The sequence below is a fragment of the Diorhabda carinulata genome, chromosome 9 (assembly GCF_026250575.1).
Source record: "Diorhabda carinulata isolate Delta chromosome 9, icDioCari1.1, whole genome shotgun sequence".
Lineage (NCBI taxonomy): Eukaryota > Metazoa > Arthropoda > Insecta > Coleoptera > Chrysomelidae > Diorhabda > Diorhabda carinulata.
In genome coordinates, this window is record NC_079468.1 from 3397596 (window position 1) to 3409830 (window position 12235).

Consider the following 12235-nt stretch of genomic DNA (forward strand, 5'->3'; position numbering starts at 1 on the left):
AGGCAAAAAACGGTCGAATTTATAAGAATTAAAGGTAGGATTGATCATAGTATTTACAAGTGCCGTTTTTTTGAACCTCCGATAGACTATAAATAAAATACAAGCTCATATAAAACAATTTTATTACCAAAATTGTTTTCAATGCCCCCTTCAGAGTACAAAACGGATCTCAAAACTTCTGAAAATTCCGTAGACAAAGTAGTAATGGTAAATCTGCGATTTTTTTCAACCTTTGTCTTAACTCGTCGAACCAGGTCATCCGAAACGACAGATTTGCGTTTTTCCCCCTTCATCATGCACATTACTACGGCCATCTTTAAACTTTCAACGCCAATCATTTATGAAGTTTTCCCGACACATTCTTCGATGGATTTCTGCAACACTACGGCCTTCGGCCTGTAGAAAACGAATCACGCTTCGCAATTAACACTTGGCAGGGGCATCAATAATGGCAGAAATGTTTACGTGGCTGTAACATAACGCCGACTGACGCCCGAATGTCAACAATGGCGGAGAGTGTAGTGCGAGAGCTTCGCAGTCGCCTACAGCGCATACCCGCGTAGCGTCTCCACAGAGCGATCGGAGGTTGAAGACAAAAACGGTCATCGTATATAACTAATAGTTACAATTACCCACTACTGTAATTAAATATAGTAAATCGGAAAAGATTATTAAAATTATTTACGAACCAAATAACAAGGAAACACTTCTTTAACCCTCAAACGAAAAAGTGGGGCTTCTAATACCATATTATGGTTTCTAGGAAGACAAGAAAGACGAACTTTCGTTCGGTTTTTGTCTGCCATACAAGTATTTAACAGATTTTTAATTGTGCTAATACTGTTTTCTTCCTGACATTCCATATTTCATTTCACAAATTTTTCGGTTTTCACACCTTCTAGGATTTCGTCTATATGATTAACGTCATCTTCTGCTTCGTCAAACAATTACATCACAGTTTCTTCAATGTTTCAATCACACTCCAGCCATTATTTTTAATGCAAAAAAACCATACTGACGGAAAGGTGATTTAAATTTCCATTATCTATCCAGATTCCGTTAGAAATTCGAAAGTGGGGGCTAAGAAACTGGGTCTTAGGTACCATCTCTCCGTTTAAGGGTTGGTTTTTCAAACTCTCTGAGTAACTGCAATCAGCTTTCTAGGCAATAAGTTTTGATATGAATGCATGGATGACTTGTGGACAATTACTTCTTATTTTAAAGTTTTTAGTTCGTTTTAGTTCGTCGTTCAAATCGGATTGCAGCAGTTATTTCAACATTCGCTTCTTTAACGGATTCCAGGGGATGTCAAGGTGAATTACCTCGTAAGGGACATAATAGGATATCTCGATTCATTCTTCTACTAATTTTCGCTGCAATGTTCCCTTCTACCAGCTCTTAACTCTCTTTTTAATGAACTTCAGTTCTACGATCTTTAAATTTTCTACACCATCGTCATGACTCTTAAAGGTATCTTCATGTACTCGATTCATTCTTCGATGAATTTCGCTCGAAATTTCTTCATTTTGATAATTCAACTGATTATAGCAAATCAGGTGCCGCTACTAGGTAGTAATCGTCGCCGACCGGCAACCGCACATGGAGACCCGGCTTAACGAATTATTAATTTTTAGTTTTAGACAGTTGTATCACTACTTACTTCAACATACATTACCTGTAATTTATAAAATAGATAATTTTACGAAATGTATTCCAATAAATTAATTTTTTTATCAAAATTTATACATATTTGAATGAAAAATCACTTCGTGATAAAATGATTTACTATTTGATGGCAATAATGACTTTTGATGCTGCCTGCCATCGAATGAATTAACTAAAATTTCGTGTCACATAAAATTATATGGTAATTAGTTTCGTTCGACACATAGGGATGAACCGTTTAACAAAATTAGGGGCATTCCAATATTCGTGAAACAGGTAAAAATTTAATATACAAAAAAAAACTATGTAACCTTCAAAATTTACTATTATCGTTTGTATTTCAAGGAAATACGACAAAAATAAACTTCATAGACGACTGTGATCATTCATTAAATGACGTTAATTTTTATGGCAATCTTTCAAATATTGTTAAAAATAAACTCGTAGACGTGCAAAGACATTAAATATGTGAAATATGAATAATTTTGGTTTTTAATTGCTCATTCTAGACGAAATAATAGACCATAGACTGAAATTTATTAAAAACATATTCAATTTTATCGGAAATTGAAAATGTATAATAAATACGGTATTTTCTGAAACTGTTTATATTCGATTTTTGTAATTTTGCACACAAAAATTCAATATCTAGAGAGAATGAGACCTCTAACTCTATTAGGAATGTACTAGATCAAAGAATTGATAATATGTTGAGATAAGCTTCTGCTAAGTCATCAATTTCATTCATAGAATGTCGAAAATAGTCTATTGCTTGAAAACCACGTGGCACATCATTCTGGCAATATCGCGAAGCTCTAATCTCAATGTGTGAACACTGAATGAAGTTTTTGTTTTTCTGAATTGTTTACTACAGAACTTTAATGCATTTTGATACATATTTATACCGAAAAGAAGTTTTTTAATAATTCTAGAAAGTATATGTAAACAAATAATATCAAACGGCTTCCGAGAACTTTTGCACCAAATTTTAGACTTTTCCATTATAACTGAACAGAATCGGCTTCACGGTCCATGTTATGGACGAGTTCGTAGCAATATTAATGAAAAATATACCAATAAGAATACAGGAATTTAGATAAAAGGACTTGAAAGTATCGACTGCCGCAAATTGGAAAGAAATAATGAGAGACAGAAGAGAATGGAATAAAAAGGTACACGAGGTAAAACTGAGTTATTCTATAGCAGAAATAAGTTGAAATAAAATAAGAATTCATTTATATCAAAGTAAGAAACATAAATATATAGAATTTTTGAAGAATAAGCCTTGCAACTTATTTTTTTCTTAAGTCGAGCTCATTTGAAATTCGTTATATATTCAAGTAGCCCCAATTAGCTCAAACTCTCGCTTTTTTCGTGCGTTTTTTTTTATTTAATTTGGTAGTCGTGTCAGAAGTATATTCCACGTGGCATAAATATAACTGGATGGTCCTTCAAACGGAATAAATGAGGATCTTCTCACAATAGAAAGGATAATAGGATATGGATGATGCTATATGTGTTATGACAGCCGTGTTACGTGGACGAATCGATCGGAAAAAATACACGTAACTAACAAGGTGTCGGTAAATGTTGACAATTTCATTTATACATAATATTTTATGGACTTTGGCGGTTTGGTGTCTTCATTAATTTATTAGTACACTTCCAATAATCTTATGTGAAACAATTGATGAAACTTATCATTCAAAGTCGTATGTTTTAACGTTATATATCATTTTCTTGAAGTAGTTACTGATTTTGAATGTTTAAAATCATAATTGATGTATCTCTAATAGTTTAAATAGGTACATCTTCTTAAAAAATTAGAATAAAGTAAACCTGATGAATTTCTTTACATTTGTTCAAGCTACGCTGTTCAATCTCATATTTTGAATTACAGAAATATAAAAAAGGATACGTGAAGGATTCAATTTCATCAAAAAAGATCAAGCACTATCCTGATATCATTTTAAATATAGATAAAGTATCAAAACGCGAAACTTTTTGATGTTTGTTCAGTTACATAAGGGTAATAGATAAAGTCCAGTTTCTACTGGTTATATACATAACAAATCTCAATAAAAGGGTCCGACAGGCACAATTAGATGATTATTTCTGATTTTGAAACCAAGTACCAAAAAGTCTATTGACCTGTGTTATCTATCAGGTTATCGAATCTTTCTCGCACAATTATTTTATCAAACGATGTACTATAAATAACAAAACATTGACCAGATGTTAAATATTTATGTTAGAACGCGTTTCTCTCTTCGGTAATAAAATCGAGAAAGACCGGTTTGTAGGAGAGCGCTTCTTACAACTTCTCTAGAAAAATTTCCCTTGTTCGTGACTTCCAACGTATAATCATCCCTTCGTAAATTACGAATAGGAGGAACAGTGAGAAAACACAGAGAGGTTTTTTCAGTTTCTTTTCACATAAACATAAAAACTGAATTACCTACGACTGATTCCATCAAAAGGGTACGAGGGCAACAACCTTTCGCATTATTTTACTTTCGATGTTTCTTAGAAAATAATGAATATAAATGATAAACCACTCAAATTAAAAAGAGAAATTCACTTCTGTAACGCTCGTACCAACTAATCCCACCATCATTTCAAAATTAGTTTGTGAAAGATCATAGGTTAGGTTAACAGGGTGACCTCCACTTTTCAGTCAAGATCAACTCGGAGGCCTTAGGCCCATTGTGATGCCCTTGCTGACTTTTCAGTCAGCACCATTTCACTCCCCTTCTCTATCTCTTCCGTTGCCAGGTCCTTGCTTTTCCAGTTGGCAATGAAGTGATTCAAGTCCTTCGCTGCTTCTTTCAGACATTCCAATGTTTCCCTCCTTACACATTATAGTCGCTTCGACGCCAATGCTGTCCAGTGACACATTAGGTGTTCTATTGTCTCTTCCTCTTCACTGCATTCTGCACAGAGATCGTCGCTTCTGATACCCATTTTCCCGAGTCTAGAGCCTACTGTGCAGTGACCGGTAATCACTGCTTGGACCCTTAGTATCGAGGCTTTCCCATAGCCTAGCAGTTCTGTTGTCTTCCTCTTCTGTAGAACCGGCCACAAGGAGCGTGAGATGACACAGTCATATCTATTACTCTCAGCAATTTGATCGGTGGTAGTGGCAAGCCCACCACTTCGTCCCCGCTCCTTTTTTTGCCCAGGGGTGGGGTAGAAGCTAATGCCTTCCTCACAACGGGCGGGTGCAAATGCTTTGAGTTTGTGTGGGACCACCCTCCTCAATCCTTGGGAGTGTTGTACGCCGGGAGGACAACAAATTGTCATTGCATCAGCGTACAACACTTGATCCTTTGGATTTTTGAGCTGTTTATTAGCTTCACTCCTCTCCACCAGTCCGTCAAGACGGCACAAGAAGAGAGAAAGTTACTGAGCCACTCCACCAACTTCAAGGTCTTACAGCTCCCAGGAGTGGTCGTCCCCACTCCAGGTCTCTCCCAATTTGGCTAATTTGTCTGCCATTTGATTCCCTTCTACATTTCTGTGTTCAGGTATCCTGCAGAGTCGAACCTTTTAGTCATGAATCCATGACAGGGCTTCGCGACAGCTCACCACTGACCTAGATCTCACTACCGTAGACGATAGTGATCTCTGCGTCGGATTAGTTCCGCGGCTCGATCTGTTGCCCGCAGTTCGGCCTGCAGTCATTTCTAAGCATCAAGGATTTTCTTATTCCCAGAACTCCAGTATACTCCCGCTCCCGTTCGTTCGTCCTTTGTAAAAAAGGATAATTTTGTTACAAAAATTCAACTCAAATAGTGGTATTTCTTGCTTTGATTTAATTAAATCTATGAAAGCTGGAACACACATGTCTATAAATGAATCAGGACTGGAATTTCTGTTTCAAAAAAGCTAATTATCTAGTTTCTGAAGTATTATCTTGACTATTATAACTAACAAGTTACTTTATCATTGTTAGAAGAGTAAATTTCTGTTTATTGTATCTTATTTTGCTAGTTTGCTATCCTCAGGGCCTCTATTAGGAATAGAAGATCGTCTGCGTATGCAGTTGCCATAATTTTTGGTCCGTAATTGATTCTAAGTTCTCCATCGTACATTATGTTCCATAGGACAGGCTGCGAAAGAGATACCTGTGGTACTCTCATCGGACACACATGTTGGATTATCCCTGATCTGTTTTTTCTGTTTTGAGGTAATTAATGATGCACTTTACTAAATAATAAACTTTCCCCCGTTCTTTCATCAACAAAAATGAGGTTTGGTTCCACCTTGAAGTATTGAATAGATTTCTGATATCCGGCGTTACCAACAAACACCATTTCGCCTCTCCTGTTGTTGTTGATCTCTGTTTGCTGAATCCACGTTATTTTTTCGGCAATAGACATCATGATCAAATTTCTCAGCTCTCTAGGTACTTCCAGGTCTTCTACAGCTGACTCTTTTTTACCAGTTGGTCAAACGAACAGTTAGAGAAGGTCGATGTACGACGGAGGTTCAAATATGAAGTGGAATTTTTGAATAAACGAGCGAAAAATTCTAATCCGAAGCGTATAATACAGCCGGGACCGCTTAATCTCGCTTTTTAGTGTATTTTTAGCCATGAGCGAGAAGGATGTACCAGTGCATATTCCGCAACGCATCATCATTATTAGATAAAATTCTCGGAAATTCTGGAAGACCGACGTAGTACTGTACGCGATATGGCTGAAGAATTGGGCATCAGGGTGCCGAAACTTTAGAATTTTGAGCCTAAATTCGCACGCTGGAAAGTTGGCATGCATCTCCTGCAGCGGTATGAAGAAGGAGGAGAAAATGTTTCGCACCAAAACCTGTGTACTGGCATTTGATGGATTGCGATTCGAAAACAAAGCAGAGGCAGAATCTTTCAATTTCAAGGATTTAGTTTCACAAGAACTCTATGCATTGGCTTGTTAGTGTAGGGTCTTTTCTCCTTAACAAAGTTTCAAATAAAACTTTTAAGGACGAAATCATGTTATAGTACAGGAAAAATTGTTTTAAGCCCGAAATTAAATTGGGCGCTTTTGATTTTCTATATTCTTAGAGGTTTTGGTTAATGAATAAGCCTAGCAATTCTTAACAAAATCACGGGCATAGATTTTCGACATTTTGGGACTTGAATCTCGAATAACTCGAAAACTAAGAGGAATTCGGAGAAAACTGTCTTAGTAAAAAAATATAGAGCACAAAATTTTCTACAAAAAAAGTCTCCAGTTATTTTTTCGGTGGAGTCAGTATTTCATAGTAAATCTCCCTCAAAGCGGAAATCCCGTTCCAAGTGTACATGAAAACTGCTTTAAATCTTGGAAAACTTTCGTGAGCGAATGGAGAGATAGCAAAAGTGTGTACAGTGTGATGGAGAGAGGAACTGGAGAAAATTTCTACTCTGTAACTTGATAATAAGATTTTTTATAGCAAAATCACGGTTTGTATTTGAACTACCCTCGTAGAAAAAGTTTATCAATATGACGCCTTCGTAATTATTGAAGGTTGATTTGTCACCTTCCTTGGATATTGGACATAATACTCCAGATGTTCAATTGACTGGCATTTTATTAATTTCCTCGATTGTGTAAATAATATTGTCATCATCGGGTGTTCGGTTATTTTTATATATTCTTGGTATCATTTGGGGAAATCTGTTCATCATATAAGTTCACTTTTTTCTCTATTAAGTAAATCTTCTACTTTAATAATCCTTAATCAAAAAATTCGATTCTAATTTTTGTTTAATCGAATTTACAAATACTCTACATCATTTTATATTAACAGAAAATGAAAAAAACCTTGTATCTATTAATTTTGAGTTTTTTTTTTATTGAATTCAGTCGTCATACTTCGAATAGATAATTTTCAAATTATAATATTCATATTTTTACAGCTTTTGTTCAGTTTTTTCTACAAATAACCCTTCATCGATTAGAACCAATTAGTAGTTGAACTGATTGATGACCCCTGTGGTTTCACTCCGACGATTCCATTTCGAATACAATGAATGAATGCAATCTGAATGCTTCCGAGTTGAAGGTACAAAGGTTTTAAATGAGTTTTTTACAGAGAAGCGAACGTTTTCATATAGTACTTTTTGATATCGACACGTAGCAATTAGACGATGTGAATTTTTTGACTATTTGTTGGAGAGGTTTTGCGTATTTCCAACGATAATATTAAATTGCTTGGTAAATTCATTATATAGCTTTAATCCCGTTTCATGGTAATTTACTGTGACTTTTTAGCAAATTCATTAATCGTATGCTTAACGCAAGATCATTTATATTTGTTGCGGAACTGTCTTCGAACACCATTTATTTCCAAAAATATCTCAGAATGATCTCGGTAGAAACATTTTTCATTTCCTGATTAGATTTTTAAAATGTTTTGTTTTTCAATTAGGAGATTTTGAAGATTGAATTGTTAATGAGAAGTGAGATGTCAGCTCCAGCAATTACAAGTTTCTTCTATTGTGATATGTGATTACTTATTTTTTGAATAGCACTCGTAGTAAAATAACGTGAAATTCAGACGCCATTTCAAAATTTTAGTTTTACAAGAATTCTATGCGTTGGCTTGTTAGTGTGTGGTCTTCTCTTTCTCACAAAATCAATTTTAAATAAAACTTTCAAGGCCGCAATCATGTTATAGTACAGGTAAAATTGTAATAAATCTGAAATTAAATTGGGCGCTTTTCATTTTCTAGATTCTAAGAGATTTTTGGTTACTGAATAAACTAGAAATTCTTAACAAAATAACGGGCATACATTTTCGAAATTTTAAAACGCGAATAACTCGAAAACTAAGAGAAATTCGGAGAAAACTGTTGAACAAAAAATATACAGCACAAAATTTTCTACAAAAAAGTCTCTAGTTATTTTTTCGTTGGAATCATTATTTCAGAGGAAATCTCCCTCAAAGCGGAAAGCTCGTTCCAGGCGTACATGGAAACTGCTTTAAATCTTGGAAAACTACTTAGTTTTCGAAAAATTAAAATGCATCATGATGGTTAAGATCTTTATTTTCTATTCGGGTAAGCTAGCATAATTTTCGACTTGGGAAATTTTCGAAAATCTTGCGATATGAAGAGGTATATTGGTCACATAATCACATGGATATATTTCATCATTCGCCATATAAACAAGCAAATCCAACGAGAAATTTGTCATTAGTGTTATTATCAATATTTTCACTTAAATAACACACTTGAATTACTTCTTGGTTTCAAATGAACTAACTTTTAAAAAACGCGACCATGAACACTATCATCGTTCTCGATTGATTATTGTTTCAATATTCAAAGACTTCTTAATAGTTTCTCTTTCACAAAAATGTTGCTACTCATTTTGTGCTCTACAGTTTTGACTCCGGTACTTTTTTCGAGGTCTACGTAGTTTTTCGAGATTCAAAATATTTTTGAGCATTCAAACCCATTTTATAATGGAAATTTTGAGGTACAAAATGCTGTATTTCCACAGTTTTCAAGTTATCCAAAATTCAAAATGTTTTTGAGTGCATGAACACATTTTACGGTGAAAATTTTGAGGTTAGGGAAAATACTTACAGACCAATATGTAGAGAATTTTGTGCTGTACATTTTTTTCTCCAGCACATTTTTCGCGAATTCCGTGTATTTTTCGAGTTAATCGGGATTCAAAATATTTTTGAGTGTGTAAACCCAGTTTAATGTGAAAATTTTGAGGCTAGGAACAAATAACAGGAATACTATTTTTGTAGAGAATTCAAATTCAAAATTTAAGAGCTGCTAGACTTATTCAGTATCCCAAAGCCTCCCAGAATCTAGAAAATCAAAACCGCCCAATTTTACTTAAGGTCTTAACCCAAAATTTACCTGTACTATTATCCCAAGAATGATTTAATCAAAGTCTAAAACTTTGGCTTAAAACCCTACAATACAATTTCTTTGTATGATTATTTAATAAAAAAAGGGAAACATTGAAACCCACATTATTTATAAAACAACTTTTATATATTTTGAATGCGTATTTTGTCTTTCTTTGGAAATATTATTCCAAAAATCAAAGCGTACTTCTTACAATTTTTAGATTGCTACGTTTTGGCGGCTGTACTAAGCGAATTCGCCAAATATTGAAATATGTCTGCTTGTACACTTCTCAACTTTAGTACGAGTTCCCGTGAGGTTATAATTAATTTTCTGTCATGATATAGATCATTGTGTTTTAATACTTCATATTCCATTTACCGTATGGGCATAAATTATATATTAAGGAACAAAAAACAGTTCAACTTAATGTTTAATAACAAAATATGAATCTAGGTTCATATTGTGTTTGTTTAAAGCTGAATTTCCTGCAGGAAAGATTGACTCATGACTCATTTTAAGTCTCTCCTTTTTTTAGAATATGCGAGCTCTAGTTCGAAACCCAGTTTCCTAGGATAAGCTGTTCTCTAAGTATTCTTCCCAACTGTTATATTTTCCTATCCATCAAGGCTTTTAAGTCGGCATTATTCCACCTTCTGCTGCACCTTTCCATGTGGTGTTGGTGCCAAAATATTCACCAGGAAGTGTAGTACAGATACCTTGTCTGTTGAGAAACCGAGAAACTGAGAAACCGTTGTTTTTGCCCTAATTATTTGGCTTTTCCGTAAACGATGGCGATGAAAACATCGTTGGCTCATTATACCCCTTTTCAAGTTTCATTTTCGACCATAATTAGAATATCATGGAAATACTTGACACTTTAAGGTAATTTTATACTTCCTACGCCTCTAAATTCAAATCAAAATTTCATCACCAAATTACTGACTAACTTATAAACAAAAACCGAAGCAAATGAAGAATATAATGGAAACAACGTTTTAACTTTTATATTTATCTACAATTTCAGTTTCTTTGAATATTCAAATATTTTGTACACTATTAAAAACCTATAAATAGTTCAACTGTAATTTGTAGTCACCAAATATCTAAATTATACAAATTACTTTTTTAAATGTTTCTAACATAATTTTCAAGCTAAGACATATATGAAGTTATAACCGTTCTCCAATTCATCTTCAGAAGAATTTACAACTTATATCATAATGAAGGTAGAATAGTTAATGCTTCCAAAAGCACTTTGTTTTTATTATATCTAGTCATAATTTGCACTTAGAATCTACGTTTCAAGACACTTCGTAAGCATTATCATTTTTATTATACAACGATAAATTTGCCAGCTTCCTGCTGTCTTTTCGGAAAATTTACGAGTTGCTTTATAGCTGAATAAATGATTTGAGGTCCGTTGGTTTTACTATTACACAAAAAAATGTGTGTTTGAAAGAATCGATCTGTAAAGTGGATGAAAATACTTGGAGTTATTTTAAATAAACAAAAGGATGAAGTAAGAATATGTTTTATCGTTTTTTTACATTATTAATAACAGAAAATGGAAGCATCAATCTCAATCTGAACTCTTAGTGAAGTTAACTCAATTATGGAATATGCAAGGCGTTCCAGGACTTGAGGAAAAACATTCGGGAGTGAATAGAAGACGTGAAAAAAAGAATTTCTCATTTGACCTATCATTTCTGAGTCTCATCTGCCCCTAAATGTAATTTAAAGGAATTAATAAAACCGTCTTGTGTGAAACCAGCTTCATCAGTAAACATTTTGAAATCTTCCGTAGATTTCGGAAGTGTGGGTAGGAGTGCAGTTTTTTTGTTTTTATTTGATAAGTTGTAAGAAAACTTATTTACTAATGTGAATAAATTGAAATATATCATGTATTTATTATAACACAAATAATAGAACAGAAGTTGTAACTAAATCAAATTAAATCTCTAATGTATTAATGACTACTGTATATATTCATCTTGGATACTACAAATCAACTAATGTGACAGCCATTTGATCTAAACGTCGATAATGAAACTGGAATTATCTTGCGTCCTCATAACTTGTCCGTCAGATTGGACTAAATCCGAGCCCACAGCACTAGCTTTGTTTGTAAAAATAGCAGCTTTAAACTAAATCGGATTACTTCCAGACCATTCCATAATTTTTTATAGAATAGGTTGTTGGTGTTTATTGGGGTGGCTGCTTTAAACGATGACGACGATATCACACTGGATATCTTCGACGATGTTATAGATCTTGATCAAGCTTTAACCTCAAGCCTTTCTAAAGTCTATCCATCGATGGCAACCTGGATAAATTGATTTTTAAGACAGGTACTAAACCAGTCGAGACGGGAGGTTGACATGCCAGAACCTGCCAGAGATGGAAGCTACAAACGACGATGACGATATCACACTGGATATTGTCGATGAAGTTATAGATCTTGTTGGCAATTCTATCGAGGAAATCGTTGATGTACATGTAGGTGATAAGATAGGAACACAAGCTTTAACCTCAATCATTTCTAAAGTCTATCCATCGATGGCGATCTGGATGAATGGATTATTAAGAAAGTTACTGAACTAGTCGATGAGGGAGGATAACATACCGCATGATGGACTTACTAGATCGTTGACATACCAGAACCTGCCAAAGGTTGAAGCTTCAAACGACGATGACGATATCACACTGGATATTGTCGAT

General features: G+C 34.3%; 1 protein-coding gene across 2 annotated transcripts in view; it reads left to right on the forward strand.

Annotated features, from left to right (window-relative positions):
• The window catches only part of LOC130898121 (1-phosphatidylinositol 4,5-bisphosphate phosphodiesterase epsilon-1-like), a 326140-nt gene that overhangs the window by 79866 nt on the left and 234039 nt on the right, over window positions 1–12235 (forward strand). For both annotated transcript variants that reach the window (XM_057807182.1, XM_057807181.1), the window contains exon 3: window positions 3–34. The gene's annotated coding sequence lies outside the window, so the exon portion shown is untranslated. The remainder of the gene's footprint in view (window positions 1–2; window positions 35–12235) is intronic.